Source organism: Hordeum vulgare, chromosome 2H (assembly GCF_904849725.1).
Source record: "Hordeum vulgare subsp. vulgare chromosome 2H, MorexV3_pseudomolecules_assembly, whole genome shotgun sequence".
NCBI lineage: Eukaryota > Viridiplantae > Streptophyta > Magnoliopsida > Poales > Poaceae > Hordeum > Hordeum vulgare.
The window spans coordinates 371,192,516-371,214,315 of NC_058519.1; the positions used below are offsets into that span (position 1 = coordinate 371,192,516).

Consider the following 21,800-nt stretch of genomic DNA (forward strand, 5'->3'; position numbering starts at 1 on the left):
GCCTAAAGAAATGAGATGTCGACCCATCCTAGGAATCTTGTAAGGAGCATGTTTAGCATAGTGTTGACACTACCCGATGGACTGTAACCACGTATATTAAGGGTTCACAGGACACTCAGAGCACAAGTAATTTGCACGCTATCTAGCTGCAGGCAGAGAGCTTTACTTTATCTTTATACCCAATATTTACATGCTGTAAATTATCAAATCATAATATGCAGTCGGCCTAAAGAAATGAGATGTCGACCCATCCTATAAATCTTGTAAGGAGCATGTATAGCATAGTGTTGACACTACCCGATGGATTATAACCACGTATATTAAGGGCTCACATGACACTGAGAGCACAAGTAATTTGCACGCTATCTACCTGCAGGCAGGGAGCTTTACTTTATCTCTATCTTTATACCCAATATTTACATGCTATAATTAAAATCCAGACTTTGAATGATAAGTTACATTATGATTGTGACATGGATAGTTGGACACACTGATGCATACTTCATAGGGATAACTCATCGGAATTATTTTCCCACAACATTTTTCTACGCCAAAAGACAACAGAATTGTGAACTAACATAAACACATAATTCCTGAAACTATTTATATTGCTGGCGTACCTTCTGTACTACTAAAATCTTAGTTGTGTGCAAAAAGAAATTGACAGCAATAATCAACATGAGTACTTGTATCAACAGAAAATAAGACCAAGAAAAGAAATCACCAGGCCAAGCCAATCCCCATCTCAACATGATAAACATAAACATTCGCATAAAAATGTCTATTAAGCATGGATGTACACAAGAAATGTATTACGATTTAAACAGTAATCAACAAAACAACAATGTAGTTTACTGACACGACAACGAGAAAAAAAACTCATTTTTGGGGTAAAACTTTCCCAGCTCTTGATTACCGTAATAACAAGTGACTCGCAGTATAAGAAAATCCCAGCTCCCGCAATCCTTAAAATACGATGAGCAAAAGGAGAAAACATCTTATTTCTATAACCAGTCATTCATTCCAAGATTGAACCGATTTCCTGGAGGTCCTGCATTTCCCCCTTCTCTTTGTTCCTAACAAACTTGTCTGCACATAGATAAGTTCCAACTTACAAGTGTACTTGTTAAAAGAAATTAATTTCGCATTATCGTGATCACCCCCCGATAGCAGAATTATAAACAAATTCTGCTGCATGCACAAGAGTTCCTTTTGGGTAATTGTTTGGAAAGCAGGATGAGAAATAAGTAACATGACTTCTGAACTTAACTAAAATTCTGCTGCATGTATCGGAGACAAGTAGTTATACAAAAAGAAATTCTGGATTGGCAAGTGATAAATTGGCACATTGTATAACTGGACCATTTGATTCAGTACAATAATGTTCCAGTTTCCCTAGCAATTTAGAACTAAATGCCTCCTAGTTGGCCCGAATCCTACTGACGCGTGCTAGTTACTTTTCATTTATTTGGAAGTTAGCATAACGCAATTCACCTGTTGCAAGGGCGCTGTCCGATTCTTTCTTAAGAGTTCATCCTCTTGTAGAGTAAAGGTGAGCATTCTACCCTGTGAATTTGACACTTTTTGTAATTATAATATGAGCTGCTGCTTCTTCACAAGTTGATCTTCCTTCATCATTGTGTGCAACTAACAGTGGCCTATGAAGTTCCTGAAAGTCTGAACCCGGTTGCATCAGTAAGTAGCAAAGGAGCACACATATAACTATTTATTTCGCAGTATTTCCATGTTTTAATATTTTGTTGTTGCAAATCCGTGAGTTGAGCAATCCAACCATACTTTTTCACCAGGCCCTGAAACCATTTCTGGAAGGTTTGATTTTCAATGGGCTAGAACGTTTTGTGACGTTTGCGAAGGAGCGCTATAGCAAGACCCTTCAGTCTTGAGAAGATTAACTGTCATCAACACCAAGAATTCCAATTTCATTGTCCGCTGAGTGCAACAATTAACTACACAAACAAGGCTAATTGGTGGTGACTGTTGTTTTAGCAGCACACACATACCGACATACGAATCTAGAAGGAGGGAGAGCAACCAACTTACCAGGGGCAATGTGGAGGAGCAGCAAAGAACAACATCCCACTCTTCCTGTACAATTCAATGGCCCTTTTCTTCCTGCACATCTACAAGAGAAGAGCATACCACATGTGAGCATGGGGGATTAGAGAGAGAAATGGGGAAGGGAAGACGGACCTTGTCGAGCACACTGAAGAGCTGCATCCGGGAGGCGGCGGCGGCTCGTGTTCCTCCTGCCAAGCGTCGGCAGTTAGGAGGAGGAGGAGAAGGGGCGGGGCAGCCATGGAGAAGAGGCAGACCTACCAAATTGAAACACATCAGGACCAAATCGAAACACGTTAGGGGGAGAGAGAGAGAAGAAGAAGAAGAACGTGGGCCGAGGGAGGAGACCCGTGCATCCATGGCGGCGGCGGTGTGGTCCAAGGTTGATGGCGGCGTCCCGAGAAGAAGCACGCAGGGGGGAGGGCGGCGTCCCGAGCCGGCCATGGCGTGGGCGCAGAGCAGGCACCCCGTCACGCCGCTAAGCAGAATCACGCGCAGCCGAGGACAGACGACGGGGCCGACGGATCTGCGAGCGCCATGGCCGTCGCCTCACCTGCTCGCTCTCCCTCTTCTCTTCCCTTCCCCTCCCTTCGGGACGACGGGGCCGACGGACCAGGTTGCGGACGGAGGCTGGCCGGAGGAGACGGGCGTGAGGTGAGGCGGCGGGGTGGGGAAGGAGCTTCGCCAGATCGCATCTAGGCGAGCCGGGCCAAGTGTGCGGGGGAGACACTGGGGCACCTCCGCTGCGGATCCGTAGAGGAGGGGGCCAATCTCGTCACCGGAGATGAGGGAGGCGGCGTTAGAGGGGGGACCCGGTGGTGTCCCGATGTTGGAGGGGGGTTGGTGGGGTGGGGCGGGAGGGGAACGAGACCGCCACGCTGCCACGTGCCGCCACCTTCCCCGTGGGCGCCGCGCGGCTTTGCCGTCCGGCCCTCCGGCGGCGGTGCTGCGGGGAATTGTGGTGGAGGTGGGAACCTCGGAGGCGGCGTTGGCGATCGTGAGCGTCGTGGGTGAGGCGTTGAGACAGTGCAACACTACTTTTTTTAGTTGAACCTTTTGGTTTTTGGAGGGTTGGAAAAAAATCGGTGGGAGGACGTGGGGAAGACTTTTATCGATTAAAAGGAGGGGGGTCGCTGCAGGTCGAACCATCACGACAGCAGATCCCCTTTAATAGTAGAGACTTTTATTACTTCCACTTTTTCTTTTCTAATTTCTTTTTTTCTCTTCCTGGTTCGCTGATCTTTTTTAACGAAATTGATGAACCTTTTTCTAAAGTTGCTGAATTGTTTTTCAAATTTTGATGAACTTTTTTTCAAATTCAGCCAACATTTTTCAAATATGGTGATTTTTTTTCCAATTTGATGAACTTTTTTAAAATTTAATGAACCTTTTTCCAATTTGATGAAATTATTTGGAAATCCATTCAGTTTTTTTCAAATTCGATGAACGTTTTTAAAATCTGATGATTTTTCTTCTCAAAATCTATGAACGTTTTTTCAAAATCGGTAAACTTTTTTTCAAAATTGGTGAACATTTTTCAAATTCAATGAACTTTTTTCAAACATGATGATTTTTTTTCAATTTCGATGAATGTTTTTTCATAATAATTGAAACTTTTTAAAAAATGATGAACTTTTTTGAAATTCAATGGAATTTGTTCAAATTGGATGAACTTCTTTTTAAAATTAGATGAATTTCTTACAAAATTGATGAACTTTTTTCAAAATTGATGAACTGTTTTAAAATTGGTGAAACATTTTTCAAAATTTTGACGAACATTTTTGAATATTTAGTGAACTACATTTCTATAAAAAATCAAAATCGTTGAACTTTTATTGAATAGGGGCAATTTTTTGCATGTTTATGAACTCTTTTCCGAAATCTGTGATGTTTCCTTTTTTTAAGGAAAGTCACGTGTGAGTGGCTACGGTAGTTTTTAAAGGTTTAGCGCTGTATTATGTCACTTGCACCGGCACACCCTAGTGGTTAGGTGAAGGCATGTGAAGTTGCGTAGGTCGTGAGTTCGATTCTCCGTCGGAGTGGAATTTTTTGATTCTTTTAGCGTTTTTTTGCGGTGCCCAGTCGTGGGGTGGCCCATTTCATGTTGTAGCGGGCGCCGGTTCTCCTAATTGGCGCCTAGGCGCTGACTAGGGACACCGAGCGTGCACGAGCTGACCCATCTGACCTTTCGACCTACAGCCGAGCTAGCACCCGCAAAGCGGTACGCGGCGGCCGCCCGCACGCCTCCTTCGCTCGCCCGCCCACCCTCGCTCCATGAAAGGTGGGACCCACGCCCACCTTCTTCTTTCCCAAGCTGCGGGACAAAGTTGATCACGCCGGAGCACGCCAAACCCTCGATCTCTCGGAATCGTGATCCCTGCCATTTCCCCTTACGCACAGTCACATCCTATAAATACCACGCACTCCCATTGATCGATTCCCCGCAATATTTTGCACGAGACCACCCCCAATGCGTGCTCGAAGCCAACAAGATCCGCCGGCCGAAGCATCTTTTCTGCTCGATTCCGATGCCGGTGAGCCCTCTTGATACGGAGCATCCCACGAACATCACCATGGCAAGAGTCCCTTTGTCAAGTGCCACGTGCCACTTCTACTTCATACATACAAAGGTGAATCTTCTCCTTTACACGTGTTAGCTTGTGCCCTTCGAGGATGGTATACTACTTGACACTCCTCTCGTGTGCATGCATATGTATTGTCGGAGCTTCACAAATGACGAAGAGGAGTGCCAGCACGTGCGTACGACTACACCATCCGCGAGGGAAGCTTGGAAGAGAAGGAAGAAGAAGGAAGGACAACATCTGGAAGGCCCGGACCTTCCGGCCTGCCCGGATCCTCCGGCCTCCGGCGACCAGAGCAGCTCCGAGGCGCGCCAACTCTTTGGTTGGCCCGGACCCTGTCCATACCTCGCCCGCAACCTTCGGGCCCCGGACCTTTTAGCCTGGCCGGAACTTCCGGCCTCAGCACACCCGAGAGTTTGCCAACTCTCTGGGTAGCCCGGAACCAGCCCGGACCTTGCGCAGAACCTCCGGCTCTCGAAACGTCCGGCCATCCCCGGAACTTCCGGCCGTGAGTGCGCGCAGAGACTTGGGTCGCAACCCGTGTACCTCTTTGGCCTCTCACTTACCCCTTCGTGGCTTGCACTATATATATACTCCTCTCCCACCTCCATTGTAGGGTTAGCTAATGCACAAACATCATTTGTTGAGCTTAGCTCCATCTACTACCTCCTCCCATGGAGATGCCTCCATGTGAGAAGACCACGTAGTGGATGCCAAGGCCCCTCACGAGGGAAGATTCCCTAGTGGATTTAAGGCCCCATCTCCCCATGGGATTTGGGGTGAACTCTACCATGTATCTTACTTTTCCTTTGTTGTTCATGTACCCTTGTGGATCTTGTGTGTGGTGAGTCTAGTGGATGTGTGATTGGTCTTGTTCTTGAGTGTTTCCCTTGTGATTTCTCCTCGTTCTTCCCCGTGTTCTTCATGTTCTTGAGGAACCCCTCTCAAATTCGTGAAAGATCAACACCCACGGGTGTGCCTCGTATCATATTGGTATCAAGAGCCACTTTTCTCACGAATTTGGAGTCCCCCTTCGTTTTCTAGCCTTAATTTTGTTTGATTTCATCCCAATTCGAAAACCCCCACCAAAAAATAGGCATACCATTTTTTTGTGATTTGTTGGTTCTTGTGAGATTCTGTTGATTTTGATCCATGAAATTCGTGTTTGGCAAGTAGATCTAGCTTCTCCTCCACGAAATCCCCCCACCCCCCGATTTTCTTTTCCCCCATCAATTTTGACCGAGGAAATTGAGTTTTTCCGCCCCCATTTTCAGATATGGAAACAAGGGTTCGTCCCGGAAGTATTTTCGCGACCCCCCCGGAACTTCCAGCCTCGCCCGGAACTTCCGGCCTAACCAGAGTGTGCACAGATTTCAGCACTCCGCCCGTTCACCATTTCGGCCATAACTAATTCATCCGCGGTCCAATTTTGACGTTCTTTAGCTTGTTTTGCAGCTACTGACTTCCCCCATCCCACAAAAATACTTCCGAAACCATTTGACTCCATCCAAGTTGTTCGGGCATATTTTATGCCTAAGTAATTTTGGTGATTGATGACAGTACCGCAAAGGACTAATCGTGTGTGTTAAGATTTCAGATAACACATGTCAACGGCACAAGATGACTCGCCCCCCTTCCATGGAACAGAAGCACGGTGTACTCTACGATTCTCTTTCTTTGAGTCATAGAAACTCCGTACTATTAAGAGGGGACCCGTAGTGGAAAGGTTTGGGTGGAATCAATTTTGCACGCACACACTTTATCTCCTTTCCCTTTCCCTGCAACTTTGGAGTGGCTCCCGCCTCTGGTTTATCTCCTCTAAGCATAAAGGTCTCTCAGCGGTAGTACCGCTGGGCCTAGCGGTAGTACCGCTGGAGCTGGCGGTAGTACCGCTGGAGCTGGCGGTAGTATCGCTGGAGCTGGCGGTAGTATCGCTAGTGCTGGCGGTAGTACCGCCCCTGGTCAGCGGTAGTACCGCTCCAGGAACTTAGTACCGCCTTCCTAGCGGCTGTACTTCGTCGAACTTTTTGCGAAGACTTTCTTGGCGGTGGTTGGCCCGGTAGTGCATGTGCACTACCATGGGCCCAGCGGTAGTACCGGTGCAGCCAGCGGTAGTACCGCTGGAGCCAGCGGTAGTACCGCTGGAGTGCTAGCGGTAGTACCGCTGCAGCCAGCGGTAGTACCACTAGGCTCGGGCTGTGAGTGGGAAAACGGTTGGATTCCCCCCACTATATAAGGGGTTCTTCTTGCTCTATAACCCACATTCGACCCTGCCAAGCTCCATTGTTGCTCCCTAAGCTCAAAAGTGCCCGATCTCTCTCCCTAGCCAATCAAACTTGTTGATTCTCTAGGGATTGGTTGAGAAGGCCTAGATCTACACTTCTACCAAGAGAAAATTTGATTCCCCCACCAATACCTTGCAGATCTTGTTACTCTTGGGTGTTTGAGCATCCTAGACGGTTGAGATCACCTCGGAGCCACATTCCATTGTGGTGAAGCTTCGTGGTCTTGTTGGGAGCCTCCAAGCTTTGTGTGGAGTTTGCCCCAACCTTGTTTGTAAAGGTTCGGTCGCCGCCTTCAAGGGCACCTATAGTGGAGTCACGGTACCTCGCATCGTGTGAGGGCGTGAGGAGAATACGGTGGCCCTAGTAGCTTATTGGGGAGCATTGTGCCTCCACACCGCTCCAACGGAGACGTACTTCCTGTCAAAGGGAAGGAACTTCGGTAACACATCCTCGTCTTCATTGGTTCCACTTGTGGTTATCTCTAACCTTTACATTGTGTATGCTTATGTTGTTGTGTATCTCTTACTTGTCTTAGTTATCTTTGTTGTTAGCATCATATAGGTTCACCTCTTGTTGTTATTTTAGTGAACCCTTATGTTGCTTACCCTAACTTGCTAAGATTAATTAAAAAGTGGTCGTTGCCTATTCACCCCCCCTCTAGTTAACCATATCGATCCTTTCAATTGGTATGAGAGCCATTTCTCTTTATTAAGGGTTTCACCACCCAAAGAGTATGGAAGATGATGAGGGAGTTCCTCGTGCGCAAACCGAGGCCATGAACTTGACTTCAATCACAAGGGACGACTTGAATACGGCTATGGCCGCACTCAAGACGTCCTTGACGAACGAGGTCAAGACCATGCTTAAAGAGTTAATTGAGGGAATTAAAAGTTTTCCCGAACCGGCGTTGGTCGTTAAACCCACCAACACGGATTCGGAGGCCAATTCCTTTAGGGAAATGGCTAAAGGTATGCAACCTTCCCCTCCTCTCGAAAATGATGGGAATGGGACTTATGCATCTGTTCCAGCACCCTTAGTCTATGAAGGACTGGTTCCCACACCGCGTCTTAATCCTGTTGGTCCTCCTCCTAAGCTTGTAAAAGGTGATTTTGCTAACTGGTTATTTTCTATTAAGTCTCATTTGAATCACAGCTCAACAAATTTGTGGAGAATCATCGAGCAAGGCTATTATCCCCATGACCCAAGCAACCTCGCTCCAAGAGAAGAAGTGGACAATCAATATAATCACTCTGCATTGTTTATTCTCCAGTCCGTAGTGCCACCTGAAGATCTTCCTCACTTGCCTCTCTTCACTTTGGCCAAGGACTGTTGGGAGCACATTCTGGTGTTGTATAAGGGAAGCTCAAGTATTCAACGGTCCAACTATGAAGTGGTACTTGATAAGGCCGATGAGTTTGTGATGAAGGAAGACGAGGACCCTCGTGATCTCTATCGAAGGGTGACTGCTATTGCTGTGGCACTCAAGGACCATGGGAGCAAGGATGTGGATGATACATGGGTCAAGCGCAAGTTTCTCAAGGCTATCATGCCTTTCAATAAAGCCATGTCATCTGTCATTCGCCAACGACCAAATTTCCACTCCTTGTCTTCCAGTGAGGTGTTGGATGAATTCATTGCAATGTCAATCATGAACGAGACAGCTGACAATGCACTTGCTCGAGTTCGCTCAAAGACAGCTTCACCCAACCTTGCGTTAAATGCAAAAGCGACTTTTGAAGAAGAAGAAGAGGATGAGGAAGAGGAGAGCTGCCCTGAAGACACGAAGAATGCTTATCATGAGCACATGGCTCTTGCGTCAAGACAATTCTGGGGCAACAAGAGGAACTCAAGACCCACCTTCAACAAGAACAACTCAAGTGGGTTCAAACCCAAGCAACGAGTGAGGACATGCTATAACTGTGGTAATGTGAGTCACTTCGTGGCCGAATGTCCCTATGAGAAAAGGGAAGACAACGGGGGCAAGCTCATTCGCAAAGACAAAACCAAGTCATTCCCAAGTGCCTCATGGCGAAAGGTATCGATCAGGTAACCCCCATCATTAAGACCAACATCGCTACTGCTCCTTCATTGTTGAATTGTGTTGATGATAGTGATGTTGGGGAACTTAATGAGCATGATATTGACAATTTTCTATGCACTATCAAGGGAGAATCCAAGAAGCACTTTGTTGCTCTCTTGGAACAACTGGGTGAGGCTAATGACCTCATCGAGTCTCATGAGGAGACCATCTCCGAGCCTCAGGGACATAGTCGTGACTATGCCGATGAGATTGCTGAACTATCTATTGCACTAGAAAAGGAGCGCACTCTTCGTTTGGCTCTTGAGGAGTCATACAACGATGACTGCGCTAAAATGCAAAAGAAACTAGATCATGATACTGTTCTTATTGTATGCTTAAGTCTGAAAAGTATGCTCTTGGGGTTGGCCATGACAGACTTAAAGTGGAGTTTGACACACTTGATAAGGCTCACAAGGTCTTGAAAGGGGTTCATTTCTCTCTGAAAGAGTCTCATGATCAACTCCAAGCAAAGCTTACCAAGGAAATCTCAACTTGTCCTCCCTTTGTGTTAATTGGTAATGCTTGTACAACTAACCCTTGTTGTGAGCATGTACATCTTGTGGAGGAAAATGCCAAGTTAAAGGAGAGACTTGAGAAGGGCCTTGTGTCATGCATACAAGGCGAGAAGAGCCTGAACGACCTCTTGAGCAATCAAAAGGGTGTTGTAGGAAAGGAGGGACTTGGACTTACCTCCAAGTCAAAAGGAAAAAGGAGGAACATGAACAAACGATCCCCTACCCTCATGGACATCTTTGTCAAAGAGGGCGAAGGGACTCAGGAGGTGAACATGAACAAGGTGGACGATGGTAATGTCAAGAAGAGCAATACCATTCCTACTAACACAACCGGCAAACTCAATCCTTCCTATGTTTTATGTCGTGCTGGTGATGGGCATGTTTATGCCAGATTTGTTGGGTCTTACTATGAGTCCATTGAATGGGCTATTTGGGTTCCTAAGACCCTTGTCTCTAACATTAAAGGACCCATTCAAAAATGGGTACCTAAAACCAAGCCTTGATCTATTGCAGGAGTTTGCTTCCGGTGGGGTGTCATGGTTGCTCGATAGTGGAGCAACAAATCATATGACCGGAAGCAAGGACTTAGTGGTGGATGTGCATCCTTCTCCATCTATGCCCACCCATGTCCAATTCGCCGATGCATCCTCGTCAAAGGTATTGGGATTTGGTAAGGTGGTCATCTCTCAAGAGTTATCTATTGAGAAGGTCATGCTTGTTGAGTCTCTTGCCTACAATTTACTTTCGGTTCGTCAACTTGCAATTATGGGTTTTTCCACTTTCTTTAATCTGTGGTCCTCTTGTGGAGGAAGACTCTTAAAGTAGCCTATGTTGGATATGTCGAAAATGGTCTTTATGTGGTGAATTTTCAAAGCGACCCACTAAGACTGCGACTTGTCTAATGGCTAAAGTTGATGTGGGCTGGCTTTGGCATCGCCGACTAGCTCATGTCAATATGAGATCTTTGCAAAGTCTTCTCAAAGGGGACCATATTCGTGGACTAACAAATGTGAGTTTTGCTAAAGATCGTGCTTGCAGTGCGTGCATTGAAGGAAAGATTCATGAAATTGCTCATCGTCCAACGACTCTCTTTTACACTAAGAGGCCATTGGAGCTCCTCCATATGGATCTGTTTGGCCCTCCATCATTTGATAGTCTTGAAGGCAGAAAGTACTGCTTGGTGATTGTTGATGACTACTCAAGATACACCTGGGTATATTTCTTCAAGATGAAGAGTGAGACTGAACAAACTGTCATCAACTTTGCTAATGAAGCTCAACGTCAACATGATGCAAAGATTTTGATGATTAGAAGTGACAACGGCACCGAGTTCAAGAACTACACCTTGGATGAGTTTCTAGGTGATGAGGGAATAAAACATCAATATTCAGCACCATATACCCCTCAACAAAATGGCGTGGCGGAAAGGAAGAACCAGACTTTGATGGATGCTGCAAGAACAATGATGGCGGAATTCAAATCTCCATATAACTTTTGGGCTGAGGCCATCAACACAGCATGTCACGCGTCCAATCGGCTCTATATCCGCAAAGGCTTGAACAAGACTCCATATGAGATTCTCACCGGAAACAAACCCAATCCCAAATATTTCCGGGTATTCGGTTGTAAGTGTTTCATTCTCAAGAAAGGTGCACGTTTAGCTAAATTTGATTCTAGAGCACAAGAGGGCATCTTTGTTGGTTATGCTACAAACTCTCATGCTTACCGTGTCCTCAACAAGTCCACCAGACTCATTGAGGAGACGTGTAACGTGGAGTTTGATGAAAATAATGGCTCCCAAGTGGAGCAAAGTGGTCTTTGTGATGTAGGTGATGAAATTCCTCCCCAAGCCATAAGAAGAATGGGGATTGGTCAAATACTCCCCATTGAGGAACCCCTTGTGGCCGAAGGAGAAGGACAATGCTCTACTCAAGTGGAGCCATCACCCTCACAAGCCCCACACGCTTCCGATGAACAAGGAGAAGACCCTCAACAAGTTGAACAAGCTCAAGGTCAAGATCAATTGCCCAACGATGGTGTTGTGTCCCATGATGTACAAGCACTTACCCAAGGTTCCGAACCTGCTCAAGATCAAGATCAAGTGCAACTACAAGATCCAGACCAAATAGAAGCACAAGATCAAGATCAAGAGCAACCACAAGTACAAGGACAAACAAGTGAACCTTCTCAAGTCAAAAATCAAGTTGATCAGGATACTGTCTCGTAATTCCCTTCTGCAGCACCAAAAGCCGGTGCCAAGGGAGGTTCAAGACGCAAGGGCAAGGAAAGTAAACAAGTCGATGCTCCCCAGTTATCCAATGAAGAACTCTTGGAGCGTCGAGCAGCCAAGATTGCGAACAAGCTGAGAGTCAAGTCACATCTTATGAAGAATGTACTTGGCAGTTTAAAAAGGGGAGTATCCACCCGTCAACAGATTTGGAATAATTGTGAGCATCACGCGTTTGTTTCGTATTGTGAAACTCAACATGTAGAGGAAGCGCTCGATGATGATGATTGGCTTATGGCCATGCATGAAGAACTCAACAACTTCGAGCATAATCAAGTCTGGGATTTAGTGCCAAGACCAAAGGAGGAACATAATGTCATCGGGACCAAATGGATTTTCAAAAAGAAGCAAGATGCCAATGGGATTGTGATTCGAAACAAGGCAAGATTGGTGGCTCAAGGCTACTCCCAAGTCGAGGGTATCGACTACGGTGAAACCTTTGCCCCTGTTGCTCGTCTAGAATCTATTCGCATGCTGCTTGCATTTGCTTCTCATCATAATTTCAAATTACAGCAAATGGATGTGAAAATTGCTTTTCTTAATGGTCCTTTAAATGAGTTGGTCTATGTCAAACAACCCCCGGGATTCGAACATCCCAAGCTCCCCAGTCATGTGTACAAACTTAATAAGGCACTCTATGGCCTTAAACAAGCCCCACGTGCGTGGTATGAGTATCTTACTGAGTTGTTACAAGATCATGGGTTTGAAACTGGGAAGATATCCCTCTCTTTTTACTAAGAGGGTTAAAGGGGATTTGTTCATATGCCAACTATATGTTGATGATATCATTTTTGGTTCTCCTAACATTTATTTCAATCAAGAATTTGCTGCACTAATGACCGAGAAATTTGAGATGTCCATGATGGGAGAGTTGAAGTTCTTCCTCAGATTCGAGATTAAACAAGGCTTAGAAAGGACCTTCATCAAACAAGCCAAGTACACTCAAGACATGCTCAAAAGGTTCGAGATCGAAGATGTCAAGCCGGTTAAGTTCCCCATGCCAACAAGATGCAAGCTTGACAGTGATCCCAATGGTAAAGCAGTGGATCAAAAGGTATATCGCTCCATGATTGGATCCCTCCTTTACCTTTGTGCATCTAGACCAGATATTATGTTGAGTGTAGGGATCTATGCACGGTTTCAATCCGCACCAAAAGATAGTCATTATATGGCTGTTAAGCGAATCTTTCGATATTTGGCTCATACCCCAAACTTTGGTCTATGGTATCCCAAAGGAGCAAACTTCAACCTAGTGGGCTATTCTGACTCAGATTGGGCAGGAGATTGTGTGGAGAGGAAGTCAACTTCTGGAGGATGCCAATTCCTTGGTCCCTCACTAGTAAGTTGGTCTTCAAAGAAGCAGAATTGTGTCTCACTATCATCCACCGAAGCTGAGTATGTGGCAGCTGCAAGTTGTTGTGCACAGTTGCTATGGATGAGGCAAACTTTAAAGGATTACGGTGTCACTTGTGACAAAGTGCCTCTTCTATGTGACAATCAAAGTGCTATCAAGATTTCCCTCAACCCGGTGCAACATAGCAAGACCAAGCATATTGATATTCGCCATCACTTCATTCGTGAACATATCAAGCTTGGTGATATTGAGGTTCACTTCATCCACGCTGAAGAGCAACTTGCAGATATTTTCACTAAGCCCCTAGATGAAGCAAGGTTCCGGGAGTTAAGACATGAGCTAAATATCATTGATTCCAGTAATGTGGATTGAAACTAGGCACTTTGCACCTCACTATGCATTAGATCGTGTTCTAGATGTAGGCATGGACATAGGGGGAGTGTTGTTCTCTCAATGAACTTTCCCTCCCCCATTATGCATAAATTGATCAAGTCTTTCACTTTAGCCATTATTAAATGGCACTTGTGCTTCAAAGACGAGTGTTGGTCATGAACCCAAGGATAATTCTTCGCGGTGTCATACCTTTGTCTCAAACATAGGTGGCCTCGGCCACCGTCCCCACCTTTCTCTCATATGGAAGAAAGGATACAAAATGACTAGTCAGTATACCTTGCTGGTGCTATCTTTTTATTACACTGACTAGTCGTTGCCCACGTCTTTTTCATGGAATCCTATGTCTCGTTGTGCCACTTTGAGCGGTATTACCGCCAGGGGTAAGGGTACTACCGTCAGGACCCCAGCGGTACTACCGCCAGGAGACCCCAGCGATACTACCGCTAGGGATAGCGGTACTACCGCCAGGACCCCAGTCTATCACGACTTGACTAGGGATTTTAGGGTTGTCTGAAGGGGGAGCGGTACTACCGCCAGGACCCTAGCGGTACTACCGCTACAGGCAGCGGTACTACCGCTAGGTCAGCGGTACTACCGCTAGGACCTCGGCGGTACTACCGTTGGCCCGTACCCCTTGGGCTATATAAAGGAGGGGGAGCCCGTTTTTTCTGCCCTCTTTCTTCTTCCTCGCGGCTCTTCCTTCCTCTACCCCGAACTCCCCCCATTTGGATCTCTATCTACGGAGCCCCTTCTCTCCCTTGAGTTGGAGGGTTTGCTCCACTCCTCCTTCCTCCATCAAGTGCCATAGACACCGGTAAAGCTCCTCCCTTTATTCTCTTGATAGGTGGTTTCTTGTTCTAGGGTTAGGAGCTTGGTGATTTGGATCCATGGCTATGGTTTGTGCTTTGTTCTTGGATGGAACGAAGGAGATATTCTAGGGGAGTTTAGGTCCTATGATTCACTGCTTTTATCTTGACATGCCCTAGGTTCTTCATGTTTTAGACCAAGTACTTTTTCTCTTATTTTGGATTAGATCTAAAACTTGAATCCTCTTGACTAGGCATGTCTCTATCTAGATGTTCTTGAGGTCCTCATGTGATTAGGGCTATGGTGGTTCTTGTAGTGATTCTATGTAGTAGCCATGGCCCTCGTAAATCCAATCTAGCTGTTCTATGGGTCTTTCTCTATTCACATATGAAAGTCAACCCCCTAGCGATACTACCGCCAGCTTGGCGGTACTACCGCTAGGACCCCAACGGTACTACCGCCAGGGGTAGTGGTACTACCGCTAGGACCCCAGCGGTACTACCGCTAGGGGTAGCGGTAGTACCGCCAGGAGGATATTTTTTCGCTTTGTTTGGCAATGTGAGTTTATTCTTATGCTTCTTTTTGCTCATTGCCTCGACTCCTCCTGTCGCTCTTTTTCGGTGTGTGTCTTGTGTGTCACAGGTGGTGCTCGCTGCTCGAATCCCCCACGGGACACCCAACCGAAGCAGTATCGCACTCCAGATGCTCCAGAGGGCTCCGCCACTTCTGGTTTGAATCCCAAAAAGAAGTCTTTCAAGAAGACAACTCACAAGACCAGGGGATCAACGTTCGCAATATGCCCCCTAAGGAGTTTCTGCGGTTCCGCACCTGCAATCACTACCTAGAAGAGAAGGATCAGGTCAAGGATGTCGAGCATGTTTGGTCACGGGATCACCGCATGATCTATCGCGACATCATCAAGCACTTTAAGAAGATGTTTGTTCTAGTACAGTGGATTGACTTTGCTCACCTTCAGCGGAACCCGGATTACTTTGGTGAGGCACTCTCTTTGATTGACAAGCTTGGCGTTAAGGAGATCATCACCTTCAAGCGCGACTTTGATCCACATGTTGTGGCCCAATTCTATGTCACTGTTCACTTTGCACCTGATGACGAGCGCACCATGACTTGGATGACCGGTACTCAGAAGATGACAGGTTCCTGGTCAGAATTCATGAAGCTGCTCAAGGTTGACTTTCAGGGAGTTGAAACTCCTCTTGGGTTGCGTCCTCATGCTCCATCTTCATCTACTGCCACTCCCAAGGACAGGCTGCAACAACTTTGTGTGAAGAAAGGTGTGCTCCCCAAGCATCTGGATATCATGCATCGGATCTTCCGCAACACTCTCTTTCCTCGCATTGGCAACTTTGACGAGGTGCATGGTCATCTAGCTGAGATGCTTCTGCTCTGTGAGGAGGCTAAGACTAAGGAATCTGCCCCTCTCGATATTGCCCACGTGATGTTCAATGAGCTCTGGAACTGCATCATGAACCGCAAGGTTCCCATCTACGAGCCCTACTTGTTTGCCTATATTCGCCAGAGGTCGCACGAAGTCTATCTTATCGATGAGTTCCCTATTCAGGCTGATTACTTTGTGCATGATTCTATCAAGCTCCGTATCAAAGACAAATGGGCCAACCCATCCACTTCGTCTCAGCACATGGACACTGACACAGAGACTGCTGCTGAAGGAGGCCCCGCTTCTCAGTCCCGCTCTTCTGCTATGCCATCTTGGGCAGTGAAACTGAAGGATAAAATGAAGACTCTCTTCTGTATGCAGGCCAAGGGACAGTATCAGTCTCATGTGGCCCAGAAGGAGAACCGTCAGAGGCACAAGCGTGTCTTGAGGACACTTGATGTTGATATCTCCAGCGGCTGATAGGATGACATCACTCCAGAGTCTGATTGGATACGGGCTCAAGGTTATCAGTGGTCTGATGTAGAGGAGGAGGCATCTGAGGAGGACAATGAGGAGGAGCGGGACGATCCGGATGCCACGGACGAGTCTGGGGCTGATGAGGATGCGGAGTGACCACCTGTGTTGTTAGGTGTGCCCATTTTTGGTGTCTTGTGCCAAAGGGGGAGAGAGTCTAGGAGCTGGATTTGCGCTTGCGCTTTGCTTTAGCTTTGCTTATCTTTATCGTGTTTGCTTTGAACTTGGTTTGCTCTTATCTGCTATCTTTGCTTTGTGTGATGTGAGACTTGGACTAGTGTAAGACTTATTTCTATCATATGCTGTGAGTCATATGCTCCTTAATTTTCTCTACAACTAACTTTATGTTCACATGCTATTCACTATGCAAATCCGGTATTGTCATCAATCCACCAAAAAGGGGGAGATTGTTAGGGCATATTTTATGCCTAAGTAATTTTGGTGATTGATGACAGTACCGCAACGGACTAATCGTGTGTGTTAAGATTTCAGATAACACATGTCAACGGCACAAGACGACTCGCCCCCTTCCATGGAACAGAAGCACGGTGTACTCTACGATTCTCTTTCTTTGAGTCATAGGAACGTCGTACTATTAAGAGGGGACCCGTAGTGGAAAGGTTTGGGTGGAATCAATTTTGCACGCACACACTTTATTTCCTTTCCCTGCAACTTTGGAGTGGCTCTCGCCTCTGGTTTATCTCCTCTAAGCAAAAAGGTCTCTCAACGGTAGTACCGATGTCCCTAGCGGTAGTACCGCTGGGCCTAGTGGTAGTACCGCTGTAGCTGGCGGTAGTACCGCTAGCCCATAGCGGTAGTACCGCTAGTGCTGGCGGTAGTACCGCCCCTGGTCAGCGGTAGTACCGCTCCAGGAACTTAGTACCGCCTTCCTAGCGGTTGTACTTCGTCGGACTTTTTGCGAAGACTTTCTTGGCGGTGGTTGGCCCGGTAGTGCATGTGCACTACCATGGGCCCAGCGGTAGTACCGGTGCAGCCAGCGGTAGTACCGCTGGAGTGCCATCGGTAGTACCGCTGCAGCCAGCGGTAGTACCGCTGCAGCCAACGGTGGTACCACTAGGCTCGGGCTGTGAGTGGGAAAACGGTTGGATTCCCCCCACTATATAAGGGGTTCTTCTTGCTCTAGAACCCCACCTTCGACCCCCCAAGCTCCATTGTTGCTCCCTAAGCTCAAAAGTGCCCGATCTCTCTCCCTAGCCAATCAAACTTGTTGATTCTCTAGGGATTGGTTGAGAAGGCCTAGATCTACACTTCTACCAAGATAAAATTTTATTCCCCCACCAATACCTTGCAGATCTTGTTACTCTTGGGTGTTTGAGCACCCTAGACGGTTGAGGTCACCTCGGAGCCACATTCCATTGTGGTGAAGCTTCGTGGTCTTGTTGGGAGCCTCCAAGCTTTGTGTGGAGTTTGCCCCAACCTTGTTTGTAAAGGTTTGGTCGCCGCCTTCAAGGGCACCTATAGTGGAATCACGGTACCTCGCATCGTGTGAGGGCGTGAGGAGAATACGGTGTCCCTAGTGGCTTATTGGGGAGCATTGTGCCTCCACACCGCTCCAACGGAGACGTACTTCCTGTCAAAGGGAAGGAACTTCGGTAACACATCCTCGTCTTCATTGGTTCCACTTGTGGTTATCTCTAACCTTTACATTGTGTATGCTTATGTTGTTGTGTATCTCTTACTTGTCTTAGTTATCTTTGTTGTTAGCATCATATAGGTTCACCTCTTGTTGTTATTTTAGTGAACCCTTATGTTGCTTACCCTAACTTGCTAAGATTAATTAAAAAATGGTCGTTGCCTATTCACCCCCCTCTAGTCAACCATATTGATCCTTTCACAAGTTTTTGCATTTTGGCATCTTTGCCTAGGCCTCCACCATAACTTCCGCATAGTTTCCGCATAGTTTTCCCACCATACTCTTCCGCCAACATAACCCAATTTTGTTTGAGATTTTGAGTTAAAGTTTCTGTTTCCTAAGGTGTTTTGGCTAATTAGGGATGGTTCTACATCAAAAACGCTGCCACTCATCATCGCCTCAGCCTCGACATCGACATCGGCCACTTCGCCTTTTGGCACCCCAACCGTAAGCAAGGACGGTAACCTCGACGACATCATTGTCTATTTCCTTACCATTGCTTTGATCGCTGGGAGCCTATTGCATACCTTACCCATCAAGACTAGCGAGTTGAGAATTGCCGGACCACATTACTTGTGCACCGTAGTGTTCATCTTATGCCGCATAGCTACATTTAGCGTGCAAACATTTTGTTATCTGCATTGTGCCATAAGTCTCTCCCGTGCATATCCCTCATACTTGTCTCATATATATTGGCTCGAGCATCAAGCATTGCCTATAAAAAAAGAGAGAAAAAGAAGAAAAAGCGTTTAAGCAAAAGAGGAGATACAAAAGAGCTTATAAGCAATAACAGTAGCATCGCCAAATTGCATGTCATATTGGTAGCATATTATATCATACTTGATCATCTTGGATCATCCATACATAACATACTTTGGATTAAAGACGACACGTTTACTCTTATTGGTTGGTGCACAAGCGCGTATCTAGCCCATTTGAGCAACCGAGCTATTGTCTCTCAAGTATCCATGCAACAAGAGCTTTTCCCGGGTCTCACATATCTTGTGCTCATTCCTTGGTTGCACGGATCCCATTTATTTATCCGTGTGTGTGTTCCTAGTGCCACCATAGCTATTGATCTATTTGTTTTGCATTGCATTTTTGTGAATCTTCCTCAGCATTTTCGATATCTTGACTAACATTTTGCTTGAATTTTGTGCCACTTGTTCTAACCGAGCCACTCGATAAGCTTTACTTTGTAGGTGTGAGGGAACAAGTACGGTACCAATTCCACTATTCTCTCCTTTCACATTGAGTGAAACAGGATACATCCTCAACTTTGGGAAACGGTATTGGTATTGTTTATCTCATTTCGCACTAATACTTGCTCGAGTCTTGCGATGGCTAGGCAAAGCACATCTACTTCGGTCTACGACCACAACGACGAGTTTGATGCCATGAATAAAACCATCGACGCCAAGATGGATGCTCATTTGGAGGAGCTCAAAGCCCTCATCAACAACCGCATGAGATCTTCATCATCTTCGAGGAGACTCTCAAGTGCACATGCTTCTGAGCTACTATCTCCGGCAAGATCAAACCGGCATCGACACCATTACCGACATGACAAACTAATGGCGCAAACATCAAGGCGTCCAAGGACGAACACGCGTGAAAGTCACGAGTTCGATACCAACCATTGCTCGATGACTTCACCACCTACATTGGCATATTCGCCAAGCGACTTCAAGGCATCTCCGCCTTTGGATATGCGGCATCTTCGCCAACAAACACTTCAGAAGCTTCCCAAGCTCAAGTTCACGACTTCCACGAGATACCACGACTTTCACATTGACTTCGAGATTTCATTCCATGGGACTCATGACCCCGAAGAGTACCTCAAGTGGGAGCACAAGATGGACACCTACGTCAAGCTACTTCAAGTTCCTTTCGAAGGTCAAAAGAAGTGCACCACAAGAAACTTCCATGACTACACGTCGACATGGTGGCTTCACACAGCTTCGAAGAGCTTTGAGATGAGTTGGTCCAAGACAAAGAAAGTTATGCGATAAGAGTTTGTGACCTCTACATACACGGAACATCTTCAACGCCAATTGGAGAACACCATACAAGGATCCAAGCCCTTCAGCGAGTAGTTCATAGAGATGAAGAAAGCCTTGCGACGAGACGGAGTTGCCGACCCCATTTGGATGAAGTTCCACTTCATGATGGGATTGAACAACGACATCGCCAAGACTATCTTCGCCAACACCTACAAGTCTCTCTATGACCTCTACTTTGGTGCTCTCATGGCAGAACAAGAACTCAAGGCCAAGATGACTCGACCCCGAGCACACTTCGCGACAACCAAGCTCCACGACTACGAGCATGAGGACGGTACCGCCAAGATGTCGAAGCCCAACAAGCTCCTAAACGACACTCCCAAGTATGACTTCACCGCCATCCTTATTTGTGGTGTTGACTATGCCGAGTCTATCACGAATCTTTTTGAAGACGGTGTGGCGACGACCACGGCTACGGAGCCAATCACGGAACATGCTTTGGAGGCGAGTGACAAGGTGGCAAGCAAGGATGATGCTTCCATCTTTGGAGGCGGGAGTGATGATGTGCCATCTTCAGCCTTCATCCACGGCAATAGTGACGACATGGTTGAGCATGGGATTTTCCCTTCGAGCACGTCGGCGTTTGGAGATGAGTTCAGAGACTTTTGCCACCATATTGAGAGTGAGAGTGACTTCACCACTAGCCCCATATGTGATGAGTTGCCCAAGTTCCCATGTGAGGAGAGCCACAACCCCCACTACTTGAGTGAGATGAGTGACTACACCATATGTGAGAATGAGTGCAACTACCTAGAGGGAGTGTGTGAGCCACCACCACATAGAGCAAGCGACGTAGTTGATACAACATGTGAGGCCATTTTGATTTCTAACAACTTAACCTCTACCTCTATTGTGTCTTCTCCTTTGGTGCTAGGTCCCATATATGATGACGCGTCGATCCTCGACTACTTCGTCCACCCATTGGACAAGATGATGGCCATGGTGGAATATGATGCACCCCACATGGTTCCATCACGATGACGATGACCATGATTTGGTCTTTGGCACCTCACCTACACCACATGAGTGGTATGAAAAAGGTAACATAGGTGAAGGTGATGCTCTTGTCCCACTAGTGGACATTGATTGCTTGCATGATGATGATCCCCTATAGCCACCACCAAGAGGACACCCTCGGAGCGCCGCATCGCATCAACACATCGGCCGCTGCCAACGACCACCGTCGATCCGCCACCATCGACCATGGAATCCCCTTGCCGATGTTTTCACCCCCCGTCGTGGTAAGCACCAACGAACTCACCTCCATTCGATCTTTCTTTAATGGCCTTGATTAGATTGAACCGAATGGTTAGGTTATTTATATTAGATCGATTTTAGTATGGTTTATCTCCGGTTTAGATCAAACAAAATGTGCGGTTTTCTTTAACTCGACCACAGCCACCGAATCTATTAATTACCGCCCGTCCGCACGTAAGCTTTCATAGTGAAAACCCATAGCGAATGAGGATCCGCCACGTGTCCTTGGCCGAACCGTAGCGCTTTTCTTCATTTTCAGTTTCTGTTTTAAAAACAAAATTTATTCTAATTTTAGATTCTTTATATCTATTAGGTTTTTATTTATTTTGAAGTGATTCTTTTTTGCATTGGATTAAGAATTTCATCTAGTTTCTGTAGATGCCAAGTTTGGCCATGTTTGAAAATTATAAATTTTGAATTTGCTTAAAACACAAATTTGGCAATATATTGAGTTTAAAAATATATTCTTAGTTGATTCTTTTTGCCCCTAGTTACTAGTTGAACGACATCTAGG

At 46.3% G+C, this 21,800-nt stretch overlaps 1 protein-coding gene across 2 annotated transcripts in view; it reads left to right on the forward strand.

Moving 5' to 3' along the window:
• The window catches only part of LOC123426313, a 60,757-nt gene that overhangs the window by 37,616 nt on the left and 1,341 nt on the right, over window positions 1-21,800 (forward strand). Inside the window, exons 13-14 of one of the 2 annotated variants that reach the window (XR_006622145.1) lie at window positions 18,309-21,069; window positions 21,144-21,270. The gene's annotated coding sequence lies outside the window, so the exon portion shown is untranslated. Of the gene's footprint in view, window positions 1-18,308; window positions 21,271-21,800 lie in introns of both variants that reach the window. The other variant, XR_006622144.1, reaches the window with a different exon arrangement.